The sequence below is a fragment of the Chiloscyllium plagiosum genome, unplaced genomic scaffold, assembly GCF_037043375.1.
Source record: "Chiloscyllium plagiosum isolate Xiang-an unplaced genomic scaffold, Cpla_swu_hap1 HiC_scaffold_44, whole genome shotgun sequence".
In the NCBI taxonomy this organism is placed as follows: domain Eukaryota; kingdom Metazoa; phylum Chordata; class Chondrichthyes; order Orectolobiformes; family Hemiscylliidae; genus Chiloscyllium; species Chiloscyllium plagiosum.
This window is the reverse complement of record NW_028270182.1, coordinates 61,376,488-61,393,479: the sequence shown is the minus strand read 5'-3', so window position 1 is coordinate 61,393,479 and position 16,992 is coordinate 61,376,488. Positions and strand designations below refer to the sequence as shown.

At 46.2% G+C, this 16,992-nt stretch overlaps 1 long non-coding RNA gene across 1 annotated transcript in view; it reads left to right on the top strand.

Annotated features, from left to right (window-relative positions):
* The window catches only part of LOC148137416 (uncharacterized), a 107,042-nt gene extending 91,687 nt beyond the window's left edge, over nucleotides 1-15,355 (top strand). Inside the window, exon 10 of the long non-coding RNA XR_015754341.1 lies at nucleotides 14,888-15,355. This is a non-coding gene — a long non-coding RNA (uncharacterized LOC148137416). The remainder of the gene's footprint in view (nucleotides 1-14,887) is intronic.
* Nucleotides 15,356-16,992: the final 1,637 nt, after the last annotated feature.

Below are 16,992 nucleotides of genomic sequence, written 5' to 3'. Positions count from 1 at the left end.
TTTCATTATGAAATCTTCCTGCACTCTGCTGATATCACTCAGTCTCTGTCCATGTGGTATCCCTCACTGTGAGGGTCTAAATGCTGCCTCTGTCAGTGTCTCTCGCTTTTGGAGCTACTCCAGATCTTGAGCTAACAGAATCCTCCAAACCAGAGAGACGCAACAGCACAGGCCTGGGAGGGAGACTGGGATTTTCCAGATCTCTCTGGGACTCTGTGCTATTCTCCCTATGTAACCCTCACTGCATCAGTCTAATTTCCCATTCTGTCTATTTCTCTGCCTCCTGTCGGTACTCAGGAATTTCCTGACTCAGTAGACTTCCCAACTACTGGGTGTCTTGTCCACCACCACATTGAAGATGGTTGGTCAGCCAGAGAGAGACAAAGGGCAGGGAGACCTGGCGTCTTCAATAAATCCTGCAGTGAGGTAAGATCACTCACAGTGAACAGAGAAGAGAGGAATGAGAGAGCTCCAAACATCGGCTAACAAAAGATGACACAGATACAGTGCTGGAGGGGGAATATAGTACAGGCACACGCCAGGCTCAGTCACTGCCCCTACTGTCAGTTCTGTTGTTCTGAGACTCACTACTCCGCAGCACTGTATCTGTGGCAAGTCTTGCGGACCAGCGTCTTCAATAATTTTTAACTCCAATAACATTTCCTGTCCCTGTAGCCTCCTCCTTTCCCAATAGTCCCTCCACATATTTGAAACGTACTGCATTCCAGACTAAAATCCCTATATCTGTAACTTTCTTCAGTGTCTACAACATGCCTTATCTCAGTAGTCTCCTTCCTCAATAACTGGAGGTAGAGCCATGCTGCACAGAAACGGTTCTTTGGTCCAACTAGTCCAAGCTGTCCAGAGACCCTGAACGAATCGCATTTCCCTGCATTTGATCCATATCCCTTCAAACCTTCTCCTCTCCATGTACCTGCCCAAATGCTCATTTAGGCACTCGCCCATCTCCTGTGTGTCTACACTTGGATGGCCTCACTGATCTTTGAGGAGCCCTAGTGTCTGGCCAATTGTTTTTGAGTAGTTGTATGCTGTAGAAAGTTATTTGCATTCTCCTTATCCTTATCTGCCAAATCTATCTCAAGTGGTTCCACACTTGGATTGCCCCATTCATCTTCAAGGAGCCATACTCTGCCCCTAGTTAATCTTCTATTGTTAATATACTTGTAGAATCTCTTTGGACTTTCCTCAGCCTGATCTGCCAACGCTTTTTGTGGTTCCCTTTGTGCCCTCCTGATTTCCCTATGAAGTGAATTACTCCACCCACAATGTTCTTCGATGGATTCCCTTAATCCAGCTGGCTTTTTGTGACACGTGTCCCCTTTTTGTTGACCAGAACCTCAATACCCCCAGTCATCCAGAGTTTCCTACTTGTGTCAGCATTGTCATTCACACTAACAGGAATATGATGGCTCTGAACTCTCATTTTAACTCCCTTTTGAAAGCTTCCCACCTGCCTGACGTCCCTTTACCTGCACATAGCCTCCACAATCAATTGTTAAAAGCTCTTGACTAATAACATCTGGATTGAGGAAAGGCCAGTTTTGATCTTTAACTTGTTAACCAGCTTTGTCCTTTTCCATCGCTATTTTCCAACTAATACGATTGTGATCACTTTGTCAAAGTGTTGCCCCACTAACAACTCAGTCCCTTTCACTACTTTGTTTCCCAAGGCGAGGTCAGGTTTTACCTCTTCCTGCAGTCCGACCATTTACATTTTGACTGGGACAGCTTTGTTGTACATGCCAAACAAATTCCTCGCATCCAAGCTCTGAACACTCTAGCAGTCCGAGTCTAGGTTTGGAAAGTTAAAATCCCTGACCATTACAGCCCTATCATTCTTACAGATATCTGAGATCTCCCGTCATATTTGCTGCTCAAATTCTCGCTGACTGTTGAGGGCCTGTAGTAAAGTCATATCAAACTGATAACCCATTCTCATTTCTCAGTTGCACCATTATATCTTCACTGGGCGATCCACAGGAATATCCTGTGTAATTAATGCTATAATGTTTTCACTGATCAGAAACTCCAGTACCCCTCCTCTCTCACCACCTGTTCTGTCCTCAACCTTCAGATTGTAGCCTGAGACCATCCCCCTCACTGTGGACAACAGCCTCACCTTTCATGTCATCTGCAAACTTACAAATTATACCTTGTGCTTTCACATCGAGTTATTAATAAACATAATACTGTTCAAAATAATTAGAGTAATAGATAGAGTCAATAGCCAGAGACTTTTCCCCAGGGCAGGGGGACATGCACATGGATAGGAAAGAGTTGAGGGGTGCATAGGTTAAGTTACTATATTTTACATTAGGATTAAGTCTCGGCACAACTTCGTGGGCCTAAGGGCCTGTTCTGTGCTTACTTTTCTATGTTCTATGTTCTATAATAACCAGCAATGGTTGCTGCACAGATCCCTGTGGTACACCCGCTGGTGAAAGAATTTCAAACACAAAACTTATCCTCCACCGTTGTGCATCCAGGTTGCCAAATTGCCTTGGATCCCATTGGTCTGTTGGACCAACGTTCCATGAGGGACCTTGTCAAATGCCTTAATGAACTCCATGTAACCCACATCTTCTGCACTGCCCTCATCAAAATCCTCAATCGTAATTTCAAACAAAAATCTCAGCTGAATTTGGGAGAGGGCAGTACTCCTTGATGAGTATCCCTAATCGATCTCTGCCTTTCCAAATGTTGATTCATTCTGTCCCTCAGAATTGTGTCTAATAATTTCCCTCTCCCTACTGTCAGACTATCTGCTCTGTAATTACATGGCCTATCCCAGCTTCCCTTCCTGAATAAAGGAACCACGTTAGTTATCCTCCAGTCTTCAGCACTTCACCTGTAGCCAGCAAATTATTAAATATATCCATGAGGGTTCAAGCAATCTCCTCCTTTACCAGAACAAGGGGGGGGGGTTGACTTGAACCAGAGGGGCATCAGTATCCCTGGGAGGAGATTTGCTTGTCTTATCCCGGAGGGTTTAAACTAGTTTGGCAGGGTTTTTGACTCTGAGTAAGAGAAGGCCCATTGACCAGTCAAGTGAAAATGCATCAGCCTTCGAAAGCAAGTTTGCTATCCAGGATATCGAGGGGCACAGTCAAGGGAGGGAAAAGACTTTTGATTTAACGTGCATTTATTTCAATGCACAAGGCCTGACTGGTAAGGCAGATGCGCTCAGAGCATGGATTGGCTCTGGGTACTTGGATATTACAGCCATAACAGAAACATGGCTGAGAGCAGGGCAGGACTGGCAGCTCAGTGTTCCAGGATACAGAAGCTACAGGTGGGACAGAAGGACAAGTAAGTGAGGAGGGGAGTTGTCTTTTTGATAAGGGAGGACATAACAACAATGCTTAGAGAGGATACTCTTTCTGGGTTGATCAAATGAGGCCATATGTTTAGAAATTACAAACAAAAAAAGGATGGTCAGTCTGCTGGGATATTGTTCTGGACCCCCAAATAGACAGCGGGTACTAGAGGAGCAGATGTGAAGAGAGATTGCAGGTACCGAAAGAAATCATAGGGCAGTATTGGTTGGAGATTTTAACTTCCCCTGTATTGACTGGACCACCCAGAGTGTAAAAGGCCTGTATGGGGTGTAATTTGTCAAATGTGTACAAGAAAGTTTCCGAGATCAATATGTCGAGGGCTGCACTCTACTCAGGTGGTTTCAAACGAGATCTTCCCTCAGAAAACGGGGTCGGGCAAGTGACTGAAGTGGCAGTCGGAGAGCACTTTATGTCCAGTGACCACAGCTGTCTTAGTTTAACATAGTTATTGAAAAAGATCAGGCAGGTCCATATATTAAGGTCTTAAACTGGAGTAGGGCCACTTTTGGGGCCATTTGGCAGGATCGAGCAGAGGTTGATTGGGTGAATTAAAAATCACACAACACCAGTTATAGTCCAAATAAACCTTTTGACTGTAAGCTGGTTTTGTGAGATTTTTAAGGTTGTTCATCCCAGTCCAACACCGGCTTCACCACATTATGCTCCCATCAACTGGGTGAGTCTGCGTGAAGGAAAAGGAATGACTGGCAAATGGGAGGCTTTGAAAAGTGTGATCTCAAGAATCCAATATGTCTCTGATTGAGTGAAGGGAAAAGCTGGCAGGTTTAGGGATCCCTGTCTGATGGGGGATATTGAGGCTCTGTTCAATAAAAAGAAGAAGGCACATATTGTCTTCAATATTTCTGTATCTACGTAATCTCTTCCAGTCCTAAAGACACAATTACTCGGTGGAGACTTTACAATCCTCACAGGTCCCTTCAGCACTCCCGATCTGTAGGATCCACTGAAAACCTATGATTCTCTCGATGCAGTTCTGACAAGACTCACTATCTGTGTAACATCATCCCATCGCTAATATACACCCTATCAATGTGAATTCCTCCTGTATCTCCATCCAGTTACTCATCTCCATAACCTTCTCCAGCTCTTACACCCCTATCTGTGTAAATGTCACCCTCCCATACAACCCTTCCCACTTTGACCAAACTGGAGGAGGCTACTAATGCTCCCTTATCTGTGAAACTGTCTCCAACCAAAATTACTGCCCTTCTGGAATATCTGTCAAACATCTTCAGTTATGACTACCCTCCATATCTCTGTTTGGTCCTCCAGTCTGTACAACCCACTTTATCTCTATCAGTGGGCGGCACGGTGGCACAGTGGTTAGCACTGCTGCCTCGCAGCGCCAGAGACCCGGGTTCAATTCCCGCCTCAGGCGACTGACTGTGTGGAGTTTGCACATTCTCCCCGTGTCTGCGTGGGTTTCCTCCGGGTGCTCCGGTTTCCTCCCACAGTCCAAAGATGTGCAGGTTAGGTGAATTGGCCATGTTAAATTGTCCGTAGTGTTAGGTAAGGGGTAAATGTAGGGGTATGGGTGGTTTGCGCTTCGGCGGGTCGGTGTGGACTTGTTGGGCCGAAGGGCCTGTTTCCACACTGTAAAGTAATCTAATCTAAAAATCTAATCTAATCTAATCTAATCTGCTCCATTCACCGAAAACCCTCCCTGTCTGTGTAAACCGCTTCATCCTACCAACTTGCTTCTCCCTGAAAACTGCCCATCGCTCCCAACCTCCCCATCTCCACGAACTCCTGCAGGCCCTACAGCTCTCCACATTTCTGTAACACCTGTGGCTCTATGGTCTTCCCTCCCTGTGAAACCTCCTCCAGTCCCAGTCTGGGTCGTCTGCACCAGATCAGATCATTGCTGTGTCTGTTACCGCGGACAATCCTATTAAACCTCCCTAATGTATCTGTTCATTCAGATACCATCCTCTCCAGCCTCCCTATTGTAACCCTCCCTATTTAGAACACAGAACAGTACAGCATAGTACAGGCCCTTCAGCCCTCAATATTGTGTCCGTCTTTTACCCGTCTCTAAGATCAATCTCACCTGCAAACCATTCAAGGAACAAAGAAAATCACAGCACAGGAACAGGCTCTTCAGTCTTCTAAGCCGCCGCCAATCCAGATCCTCTGTCGAAACCTGTCACCTATTTTGTGAGGATCTGTACCCCTTTGCTCCCTTCCCATTCATGCATCTGTCTGGATACATCTTAAGTGATGTTATCGTTCCCGCCTGTACCACCTCTGCTGGCCACGCGTCCCAGGTCCCCATCACCCTCTGCATAAAGATCGTTCCAGTGTATCTGCCCTAAACCTTTCCCCTCTCTCTTTGAACTCGTGACCCCTAGTAATTGAGTTCCGCACTCTGGGGGGAAAAAAGCTTCTTGCTATCCATCCTGTCTATACATCCCCCATGATTTTGCAGACTTCAATCAGCTCCCCAGTCAACCTTCATCTTTCTAACGAAAATAATCCGAATATATTCAATCTCTCCTCATTACTAACGCCCTCTATACCAGGCAACTTCCTGGTGAACATCCTCTGCACCCTTTCCAAAGCATGCACCTCCTATACAAGTCCTATACAACTGTAATGTGACCTGCCAACTTTTGTACGCGATACCCCTTCGAATAAAGGAAAGCATGCCATATGCCGCCGTGACCAATTTACTATCCTGCGTTGCCACATTTAAGGAACAATGGGCCTGAATACCCAGATCTCTCTGTACATCAATTTTCCCCAGGACTTTTCCATTTACTGTATAGTTCACTTTCCAATTAGATTATCCGAAATACATCACCTCACATTTGTCCGGATTGAACTCCATCTGCCATTTCCCAGCCCGCCTCTCCAATCTATCTATATTCTGCTGTATTCTCTGACAGCCCCCTTCTCTATCTGCTACTCCACCAATCTTAGTGTCATCTGCAACCTGCTAATCAAGGAACCAATACCTTCTACCCAATCATTGATATGTATCACAAGCAACAGTGGTCCCAGCACGGATCCCTGTGGAACACCACTGGTCACAGGTCTCCATTTTGAGAAATTAATTTTGCTATCATTCATGTGTCTATCTAAAAATTACTTAAGTGTCCCTTATGTATCTGACTCTACCACCCACACTGGCAATACATTCCACTCACCCGCCACACTCTGTGTAAAGAAACTACCTCTGACATCTCCCCTCAACCATCCTCCAATTACCTTACAATTTTGCCTCCTAGTTATAGCCATTTTCGCACTGGGAAAAATCTCAGGCCACCCACCCTATGTCTGCCTCTCATAATCTCGTACCTCTATCAAGTCACTTCTCATCCTTTTTCATTCCAAAATGAAAAGCCCTGGCTCCCTCAAGCTTCCTTCGTTAGACCTCCCCTCCAGACCAGACAACGTCCTGATAAATCTCCTCTGTAACCTCTCCAAAACTTCCACATTTTTCCTGTAATGAGGCAACCAGAACTGAACACAATATTCTAATTGTGGTCTAACCACAGGATGTATCGAGTGCAACATAACCTCATAGCTCTTAAACTCAAGGCCCCTGCAAATGAAAGCCGACACATCATTGGCTTTCTTAACAACCCTAACAACTTGGTTCGCAACTGTGAAGGATCCCTGGACATTGATCCAAGATTTTTCTGCTACTCCTCACTGTCAAGAATCCTGCATTAACCCTGTAATATGTTTCTGCAGATTCCTTCAAACGTAAATCCTCCCTATTTTGGTATTTTCCTCCAGTCCCCACTACATTCTTAAACTGTGAAACCTCTTCCAGTCCCTACAATCCTCCTTAGCTCTTAACCTCTGTAAGCATGTAGTTGTCGTTATGTGGTTTAGGCGATGGGTTAGAAATCCATTGGGGCTTGCCCACCCAGGTTCGAATCCTGCCCAACAGGGCGGTGGGGTTGATTGGTGCCGGTGTCCGGAGGTGTTCTCTAACCTGCTCTGTGAGAAGGTGTCCCATGTCCTCAGTGTACAGGAGATGAGGAGACTGGGCGCCTTCTCACAGCGCACTTCACAAAAAGTCTCCACGATACCTGAAAATCAACCCAAAGACCTGTTGCCAAACATTTCAACTCCCCTACCCACTCTGCCGAGAACATGCAGGTCCTGGGCCTCCTCCAACCGCCACTCCCTCACCACCCGACGCCTGGAGGAAGAACGCCTTTTCTTTTGCCTTGGGACCCTTCAACCCCATGGCATCAATGTGGACTTCACCAGTTTCCTCATTTCCCCTTCCCCACTTACCGCAGTTCCAACCTTCCAGCTCAGCACCACCCTCATGACCTGTCCCACCTGTCAATCTTCCTTCCCATGAATCTGCTCCACCCTCCTCTTTGACCTAGAACTCTTACCCCATCTCCAAATACCTATTGCACTCTCAGCTACCTTCACCCCAACCCCACCCCCTTCCCATTTATCTCTCCACCCTCGAGCCTCCCATCCTCATTCCTGATGCAGGGCTCCTGCCCGAAACGTCGACTTTCCTGCTCCTCGGATGCTGCCTGACCTGCTATGCTTTTCCAGCACTACACTCTCAACTCTGATCGCCAGCAGCTGCATACCTCAATGTCTGTTTATCAGATGAGTCAATTGAGTGAGGAATGGCAGATGGAGATTAATTTAGATAAATGTGAGGTGCTTCATTTTGGAAAAGCAAATCCTCACAGGACTTATACATTGAATGGTAAGGTCCTAGGGAGTGTTGCTGAACAAAGAGACCTTGGAGTGCAGGTTCATAGTTCCTTGACAGTGGAGTCGCAGGTAGATAAGATAGTGAAGAAGGCGTTTGGTATGCTTTCCTTTATTGGTCAGAGTATCGAGTATAAGAGTTGAGAGGTCATCTCGCGGCTGTACATGACACTTGTTTGGCCACTGTTGGAATATTGCGTGCAACTCTGGTCTCCTTCCTATCGGAAGGATGGTGTGAAACTTCAAAGGGTTCAGAAAAGATTTACAAGGATGTTGCCAGGATTGGAGGATTTGAGCTACAAGGAGAGGCTGAATCGACTGGGGCTATTTTCCCTGAAGTGTCAGAGGTTGAGGGGTGGCCTTATAGCGATTTATAAAGTCAGGAGGGGCATGGATAGGATAAACAGACAAGGTCGTTTCCCTGGGGTTGGGGAGTCCAGACTACAGAACTCAGGTGGATAGAGCTTGTAAGAAGGCCTATGGTGTATTAGCGTTCATTAGCAGAGGGATTGAATTCAAGAGTCGTGAAGTGATGTTGCACCTGTACAGGACTTTGGTTAGGCCACATTTGGAGTACTGTGTGCAGTTCTGGTCGCCTCACTTTAGGAAAGATGTGGAAGCTTTGGAGAGGGTGCAGAGAAGATTTACCAGGATGTTGCCTGGAATGGAGAATAGGTCGTACGAGGATAGGTTGAGAGTGCTAGGCCTTTTCTCGTTGGAACGGCGAAGGATGAGGGGTGACTTGATAGAGGTTTATAAGATGATCAGAGGAATAGATAGAGTAGACAGTCAGAAACTTTTTCCCCGGGTGCAACAGAGTGTTACAAGGGGACATAAATTTAAGGTGAAGGGTGGAAGGTATAGGGGAGATGTCAGGGGTGGGTTCTTTACCCAGAGAGTGGTGGGGGCATGGAATGCACTGCCTGTGGGAGTGGTAGAGTCAGAATCTTTGGTGACCTTTAAGCGGCAATTGGATAGGTGCATGGATGGGTGCTTAAGCTAGGACAAATGTTCGGCACAACATCGTGGGCCGAAGGGCCTGTTCTGAGCTGTATTGTTCTATGTTCTATAAGTTCAGGGCGGAGAGGTGAAAGATTTGAAAGGGACCTAAGGGGCAACTTTTTCACACAGACGGTGCTGTGTGTACGGAATCAACTGCCAGAGGAAGTGGTGGAGGTAAGTAAGCTTACAGCATTTAAAAGACATCTGGATGGGTATATGAATAGGAAGGATTTAGTGGGCTAAGTGCCGGTAAATGGAACTAGAATGGTTATGATACCTGGTTGGCGTGGATGAATTGGACCGAGGGGTCTTTTTCTCTGCTGTCCATCTCTATCACTCTATGACTCTATTTTTATTTCCACTGTTCATTTACAGCCTGACATTTCAGTCTGTTTCCTCTATTTACCTTCGTCAGTTCTCCTCTCAAACTCATGTAATTGGCTTTGTTTCTGACGCTCGGGTGTGTTTTATGGTCATTTGAAAACTTAATAATCTCTTTGAATTCCACTATATTGCAATCTCCTGGAGGATCTCTGTGTTACATCACACCTTCACTCAGCTTCATCACTCAACGGTTAATCTGAGATCATGATGTCCCTAGCCATCTGCACAATATCTTATTCAAAGAAACACTGACAAAAAAACATTCAAAGAGGAGCTCTGATAATATCACTCTTGTCAGTGTGACTGTCCCAGATCAGGCAAAGATTGAAGTCTCCTAAAACTATCATAATGCCTTTGTTACAAATTCCAATGCATTCCTGTTTAATGCAGGGAGGAACAATGAAATGCTGCTAGGCAGCCGAAAAGAAAAGTTCTTCTGCTTGTGTCTGTGACACATGGGACCCAGAATTCACATTCAGGCTGATTCAGCCACATCATCTGAGGCCAAATGCTTTCTCTGTAATGCCCTTGTTACTGATTACTGTCAGGGTTACCCATCCTGTACTCCCATTCTGCCTGAGATCCCACAAGGTTGTGTACCATTGTATATTTACGTTCCACCTTTTGTTCACCCTGTAACCACATCTCTCTGCTGACTAAATCCCATTTATTTCTGTGCCACAAGTCTATTACCTTATTGCAGATACTTTGGCAATTCCAAAACATATATATATATAATTTATTCTTTCCCACAATGTCCTGTCACAAACCAATTCACTGATGTACAGTTTTAGTTAAACTCTGTCCCATCCTGTTCCTTTCTGCTTGTCTTCAGTCACATTCCCATGCTGTTCCAATGCGTCACCTTTTCTCTTTGGATTTGGAAAACTCCTTTCCCCTGAACCCTGTCCCTGCATCCTCCATGTTAGCTTAAAGCCCTGTCCATAAACCTACCGACATGATTGGCAAGGACACTGGTCCCAACAATGTTGTTTTTAATTCACTCGTAGGATTTTGCTGTCTCTAGCTGGCCAGCATTTCATGCCCACCCCCGAGCTGCCCTTGAGCTGAGTGCCTTGTTAGACTAATACAAAGAGCAGTTTAAAGTCAACTTCATTGTTCTGGGTCTGGAGTCATATGTAGGTCAGACCAGCTGCCTACCACTAATTTCCTTCCTGAATGAATATTGAGCATTCAGATGCTTTTCCCTGCCACTGGCATTAAATTCTGGATGAACAGGCTAGTGAGAGTAATGTTAGGCCATCGCCTGGCCCACTGATAGCTCCCTCATCCCTGAGCACTAATCTCAGTGCACCGTGAATCAAACCCCTTCTTCTTGACCGTGGTTTGATCCTGACACCTTCCAGCAATCTGGTGCTATCATTCAGTATCTCTCCATGTGATAGCTGTCACTGTGAGGGTCTAATTGCTGCCGGTGACTGCAGCTTTTGTAGTTACTCCAGATCCTGAGCCAACAGAATTCTGCACTCCAAGGAGACGAGGCAACGCAGGCCAGGGATGGAGACTGAGATTTTCCAGATCTCTGTGGGACTCAGTGCCATTCTCCATGTGTAACCCTCACTGGATCAGTCTAATTTCCCAGTCAGTCTATTTCTCTGTTTCCTGCATATATTCAGGACAGTCCTGACTCAATAAACTTCCCAACTGCTGGGTGTTTCATTCATCCATCTCATTGAACACAGTTGGTCAGCCGGAGGGCAGGGAGACCTGGAGTCTTCAATAAATCCTGCAGCGAGGTAAGATCACTCACAGTGAACAGAGCAGAGCGAATTTAAGGGATCGAAGTTTGGTCCGGAAGACATGACATAGAGACAGTGCTGAAGGGTGAAACAGATCATGAAGGGCCCAGGCTTAATCTCCACTCTCTTGCTAACTTGCATCACGGCAGTTCTGAGCCTTCCTGTGACAATATAGGAAGTTCACAGTTATCCATCCAGGCCTGTGCTGTCTTAGTGAGCATCAGGACAACATCTGGGAAAGGAGGCCTCCCTTAAGAAGTTGGTGTTGAAACCTGGGATCTTTCTGTTCCCTATTCTCCCTCTCACACGGTCACTTGTCATGTGATAGAGTCGTACAGCAAGGAAACACACCTTTTGGTCCATCTCATCTGCACCAATGCCTTGAATGGTTGTAATTGCCAGAAAAGTTCCTATTTCTGAAACCTCCACTCCTCCCATTATCCTGCTGAAACCTACTCCAATGCTGACGACTCTCCCTATTTGTAAATTGCTCCAGTCTTGATAACATGCCCATCTCAATAATCCCATCCTGCAGTCAGTACAATAATCTCTATTTCTGTAGTTTTCCACAATAACTGCAGTCCATCCTGTCTCTGTAAAATCCTCCAGCCCGGACCAAAATACCACCCTATGTACCTTCCTCAAGCCCCAGGAGAACATGATATCACTGTAACCTTCTGCAGGCCCGATCCCATTCCTGTCTCCTGGCCTACAGCACTATATGACCTCTGTAACCATCTCCCATGCCTACCGACCTTCTTATCTGGGTAAACACCTCCAGACCCTTTTCCAGCGGAAACAACACTCCCATCTCTGTGCGCTCCTCCCTGCACCTCAATGTGTAGCTCTGCAGGTTAGGTGGCATGGCAGTTCAGTGGTGAGCACTGCTGCCTCACAACGCCAGAGACCCAGGTTCGATTCAAGTCTTGGGGGACTGTCTGCATGGAGTTAGCACATTCTCTCTGCATCTGCATGGGTTTCCCCCAGGTGCCCCGTTTTTCTCCCACAGTCCAAAGATGTGCAGGTCAGGTGAATTGGCCATTCGAAACTGCCCATAGCGTTAGATGCATTAGTCAGAGGGAAATGGGTCTGGGTGGATTACTCTTTGGAGAGTTGGTGTGGACTTGTTGGGACGAAGTGCCATTTCCATACTGTAGGGAATGTAATAAAATCTAAACTCTCCCTCTGCGTTCCATATTACTGACCCTAAAAATATCCCTCTAACAATTAAACAGCTCCAAACCTCCCAATCTCTGTCAACTACGACAGCTCCAACATCCCTCCTTATTGGTGTAACCTCTTCCAGAAACCCTCTCAACCTGTGGAGACCCCACAATCCTCCATATCTGTGTAATCCTCTCAGGTCACTGCAATACTCCCAACCTGTAGAACCCAGTCCAATGCCTGTGACTCTCCCAATTCAGTTCCTACAAGAGTCACTATCAGTTTAACATTCTCCCATCACTATCACACACCCTGTCAATGTAAGCTCCTCTAGTATATCCATCCATTTAGTCATCTCTGTAACCTTCTCCAGCGCTTGTAGCCCTATCTGAGTAAATGTCACCCTCCTCTATAACCCTCCCTACAGCAGGAACCATTCTACAGATTCAATATCCTCTGGCTGAATACATTCTTCCAGATCTCCATTCTAAATGGTCGTTCCTTCATTCTGAAGCTGTGCCCTTGGCTCCTAGTCTCTCCGACTAGAGGAAACATCTTCCCCACCCCCCCACGTCAAATCCATCCAGGCCCCTCAAAATTCTGTAAGTTTGAATGAGATTCTGCCACCTCCGCCTCTGAAAATTCATCAACTACAGACCCAGAGACTTCACCTGCTCCTCATATATGGCAAGCATTTCATTCTTGTAAAACTAGTTCTTGTACCCACTCACATCCTTTTTCCAGACTGTTAATGCATAACATGTACAGCGTGGCCCCAACACTGACCCCTGCGGAGTTCCCCTCGTCACCAGTTCCCATCGTGAAAACAACCCCTTTATACCTACTCTCTTCTGCTTATCAGCCAATCCTCTATTCATATCAAATATGTTGTTCTGAAACTGAAATTTCACAAACCCTGCTGGATTTGTTTTCCTGTCTGGCTGTGAATAAGCAGAGTAGATAAAAGGGAGGAATGGTTTGTCGGGATTTTCAGAAACCTTTCAACAAGGTCCCACTGAAGACGTGGATAAGCAATATTGGCAAATGTGGGATTGGAGGGAATGTACTGGCATGGGTTGGGAATTCTTTAACAGAAAACTAAATGGGAATAAATGGATTAGTGCTTGACCCCTAACTATTCACAAAGGGATTTGATACATTTGATGGATGGACAAAATCTACTGCTTCCATGTTTGTTGCTGACACAGAACGAGATGGGAATGTGGGTTGTGTGGAGGAAGCAAAGGGGACATGAACAGTCCAAGAGTTTCCCTTGTACAAATACATTGATGTGATGTGGCCATCACTTGCTTGGCCATCATTACCTTCCCATCTGTAATTACCTGGTGGTGAGCTGCCTTCCTCACCCATTGCGGTCCTTTGCGTGTAGGGACAGACACAGTGCTGGCAGGATGGAGCGTGGTTTTGAGGGCACCTTGGAAATGCTGCTGTTCCCATGCAGCTGGAATTCCTGTCCTTCCAGGGTATAGTTGCTTCGGGTTTGTGAAGTGGTGCAGAAAGGGCCTTCCTAAGTGACCTCAATGCTGCTTGTAGATTTATTATTTATTTATTCACTCGTGGTCATGAGCATTGCTGTATGTATTGTTGATTTGGAGTTGTCCCTGAGAAGGTGGTGGTGAGCTGCCTTCCTAAACCACTGCACCAGCTGTTGGAACTGTTGTTATCTGTGTCCCGTCCAGCAGGCGCTACAACACTCCTCACGTCTGTAACTGCATACAGACAATACAGCTCTTCCTGTATATGTGGCATCCTTCTCTGCCAACAACAACACTTATTGTTCATCAGAATGTCTCACCATATCCATTCCCATTTGCGCTAGTGATCTCTCAAATTTCTTTATTCTTGTTTATACTTCTGATCACCTAAACCTCTTCCATTCTAAATTTGTAACCCCTCAGTTCCTGTAACTCGCCATAAAACTGTATTCAATGACAGCACAGGTTCCCTTCCTTAAATCTCTGTGAATTACAGCGGCTGGTTGTGCTGCATTGGTACTTTTCATCCTCCTTATCCATCTTAGATCTTCCAGCCCCTGCAATCCCATTAATTGCAAGGCTCCCATTCTCTGTACCTCCTTATGCGCTGAGGGTCCTTGAACACCACGAATGCTTCAAACATCTGTAACCCCCCAGTTACTGCGAGTCTTCTAACTCTGTAACATCCAACAGTCTCCAGTACCTTACAATACTTACTGGCTGTCAATTTGCATTTGTTGAAGTCTTCACATCTCAGGAAGCAGCTCACAAAAAGCCCTTTAGACTTTACAAGGCTCCGTCATCAACAAGCCATCATGTATCTATTTTCTTTGCCACCTTCACTGCCTGCAACTTTCCCTGTATCTTCCAATAACCTGCTATAGACACTTCAGGTCTGCCTACCTCTGCAGATAACCTGTTCCATCCCAGACAGATCACTCAATCACTGTAACACCCTCTGCACACTCTCATCTTCCTCTTTTCCACTGTCTTTCACGCACAGCGGCGATCCTATGGGGAGCAGCGTGGAATGGGATGTTACACATCTCAGCTGAGGCTTGAGGCCTACTATTACCTGGGAATCACAAAGGGAGAGAACCTGACAGTGAGCAGCACAAAGCGGGAGAATATAAATCAGCAGCGAGGACCAAGGCCTAGCAGGACTTGACGTTGGAGAAACAGCAGAGCAGGAGGCTCTGAATCAGCACCGAGTCACAGATGGAGTGACCATGTGATGGAGCAACTTGAAGCAGGAACATGAGGTTACAGAAGCACCAAAGTGGGAGGATATAAATCAGCACTGAGGATCAAGGCCTGGACATACCTGGGATTCACAGAGACGGTGACCCTGTGAGGGAGCAGAGTGGAGTGGGAGCTGGAGGATTACACGTACCTGGGAGTCACAGAGAACTTTCTGCTGCTGGGACCTGCCTGCACCGAGTTTGAAAGAAGTGCAAGAGCCATCACAGAAAAGGCTGTAAGTTCATTGGCTGATAATACTCCGTTAGTAGTGACTGTCTCTAAATTGCTATTAGTTAGCAAATTTAGTTTTTCAACTTCTGAAATAAGAGTTGAACTGAGAAATAAGAGGGAGAAGTGAAATTCTGAGCCACTGTAATAAATTATCCTCACTAAGCCACAGCTGAATAAGGGATTTAACCACTTTGTTATTTCCCTGATGTTAACTTCATTCGAGGTAATTAATTAAGTTACTCCAGACATGTTGTAAATTTAAGACATGTTTGTCAGATGGAAAATGTGTTCTGTTACATTGGGAAGCCATAGCCCCCTGTTCGTGCCCTAGATGAACACTGGGTTATGGAGCTCAGACTGTGACTAGAGATTCTATGAGACATCTGTGATGCTGAGAGTTGGGGGACGGCACACACACAGAGCCGATCACCCTGCAGACATGACGGCCTGGAAGAATGAAGGGAATGGTGTACTGCACAATCGAAGATACACGGTCAGGGAATCCAGGAATAGCCTGATGTCTCCCTCTCAATTCCGTTTTCCAGTTTGGAAGCTGATGAAGGTATTGGCTGCTCAGGGGAGGGCAGTCAGAGCCATGTCTGTGGCTCCACAAGCAGTCTGACTGTACAGGAGGGGAGGGAGAAGGAAGGAGGAGCAATAGTCACAGGGAAGTCAGGAAATTGAGGAAATCATTAGCATTTTTTTGACTGTCAATGTAATTCCAGGATTGTGGGCTCGAGAATGTCATTGTGTCTGCAGAATATTGGTCTGGGAGATGGTTCGCAGCCAGAGGTCATGGTCTGTGTTGGTCTCAGTGACTTGGGTGTGAAATGTGACGTGGTCTGGGAATCAGAATTTAGCGAGGTAGATGGAAGGTTAGCAAACAGGGCCTCATATGTGTCAATCCCTGGAATACTCGCAGTGCTGTGTGCAAGGCAGTGCAGCACTAGGAATATTAAGTAGATTAGATTAGATTAGATTAGATTACTTACAGTGTGGAAACAGGCCCTTCGGCCCAACAAGTCCACACCGACCCGCCGAAGCGTAACCCACCCAGACCCATTCTCCTACATTTACCCCTACACCTAACACTACGGGCAATTTAGCATGGCCAATTCACCTAACCCCTGCACATTTTTGGATTGTGGGAGGAAACCGGAGCACCCGGAGGAAACCCACGCAGACACGGGGAGAATGTGCAAACTCCACACAGAGAGTCGCCTGAGTAGGTGAGAGTGTGACTGGAACGATAGTGTAGCAGGAAGCGCTTCAGATTCCTGATGCATTGGGACTGGTTCTGGGGAAGGCAGCAACTGTACAAGCTGGATTGGGTAACATATGACAGAGCTGGGACTGATTTCCTTATGCAGTGTTTGGCTAATGCTGTTGGTCGGGATTTAAACTGATTTGGCAGGGCTATGGTAACCAAACAGAATAGTGGAGGAAACTACCGTTCCTCAGCCACACTTCCATCTGGTCTCTCTTTCTATTTCTATCCTCACTGGCATGTGGCATTGGGAATAGTCTGGAGATCACTGCACTCGAGGTCCTGCTTTTTCACTGCTTACCAAACTCTCTCTACTCAGGTCCCTGACAATATTTACTGTCCGATCAAATCTCCTCTCAGCATCCTCC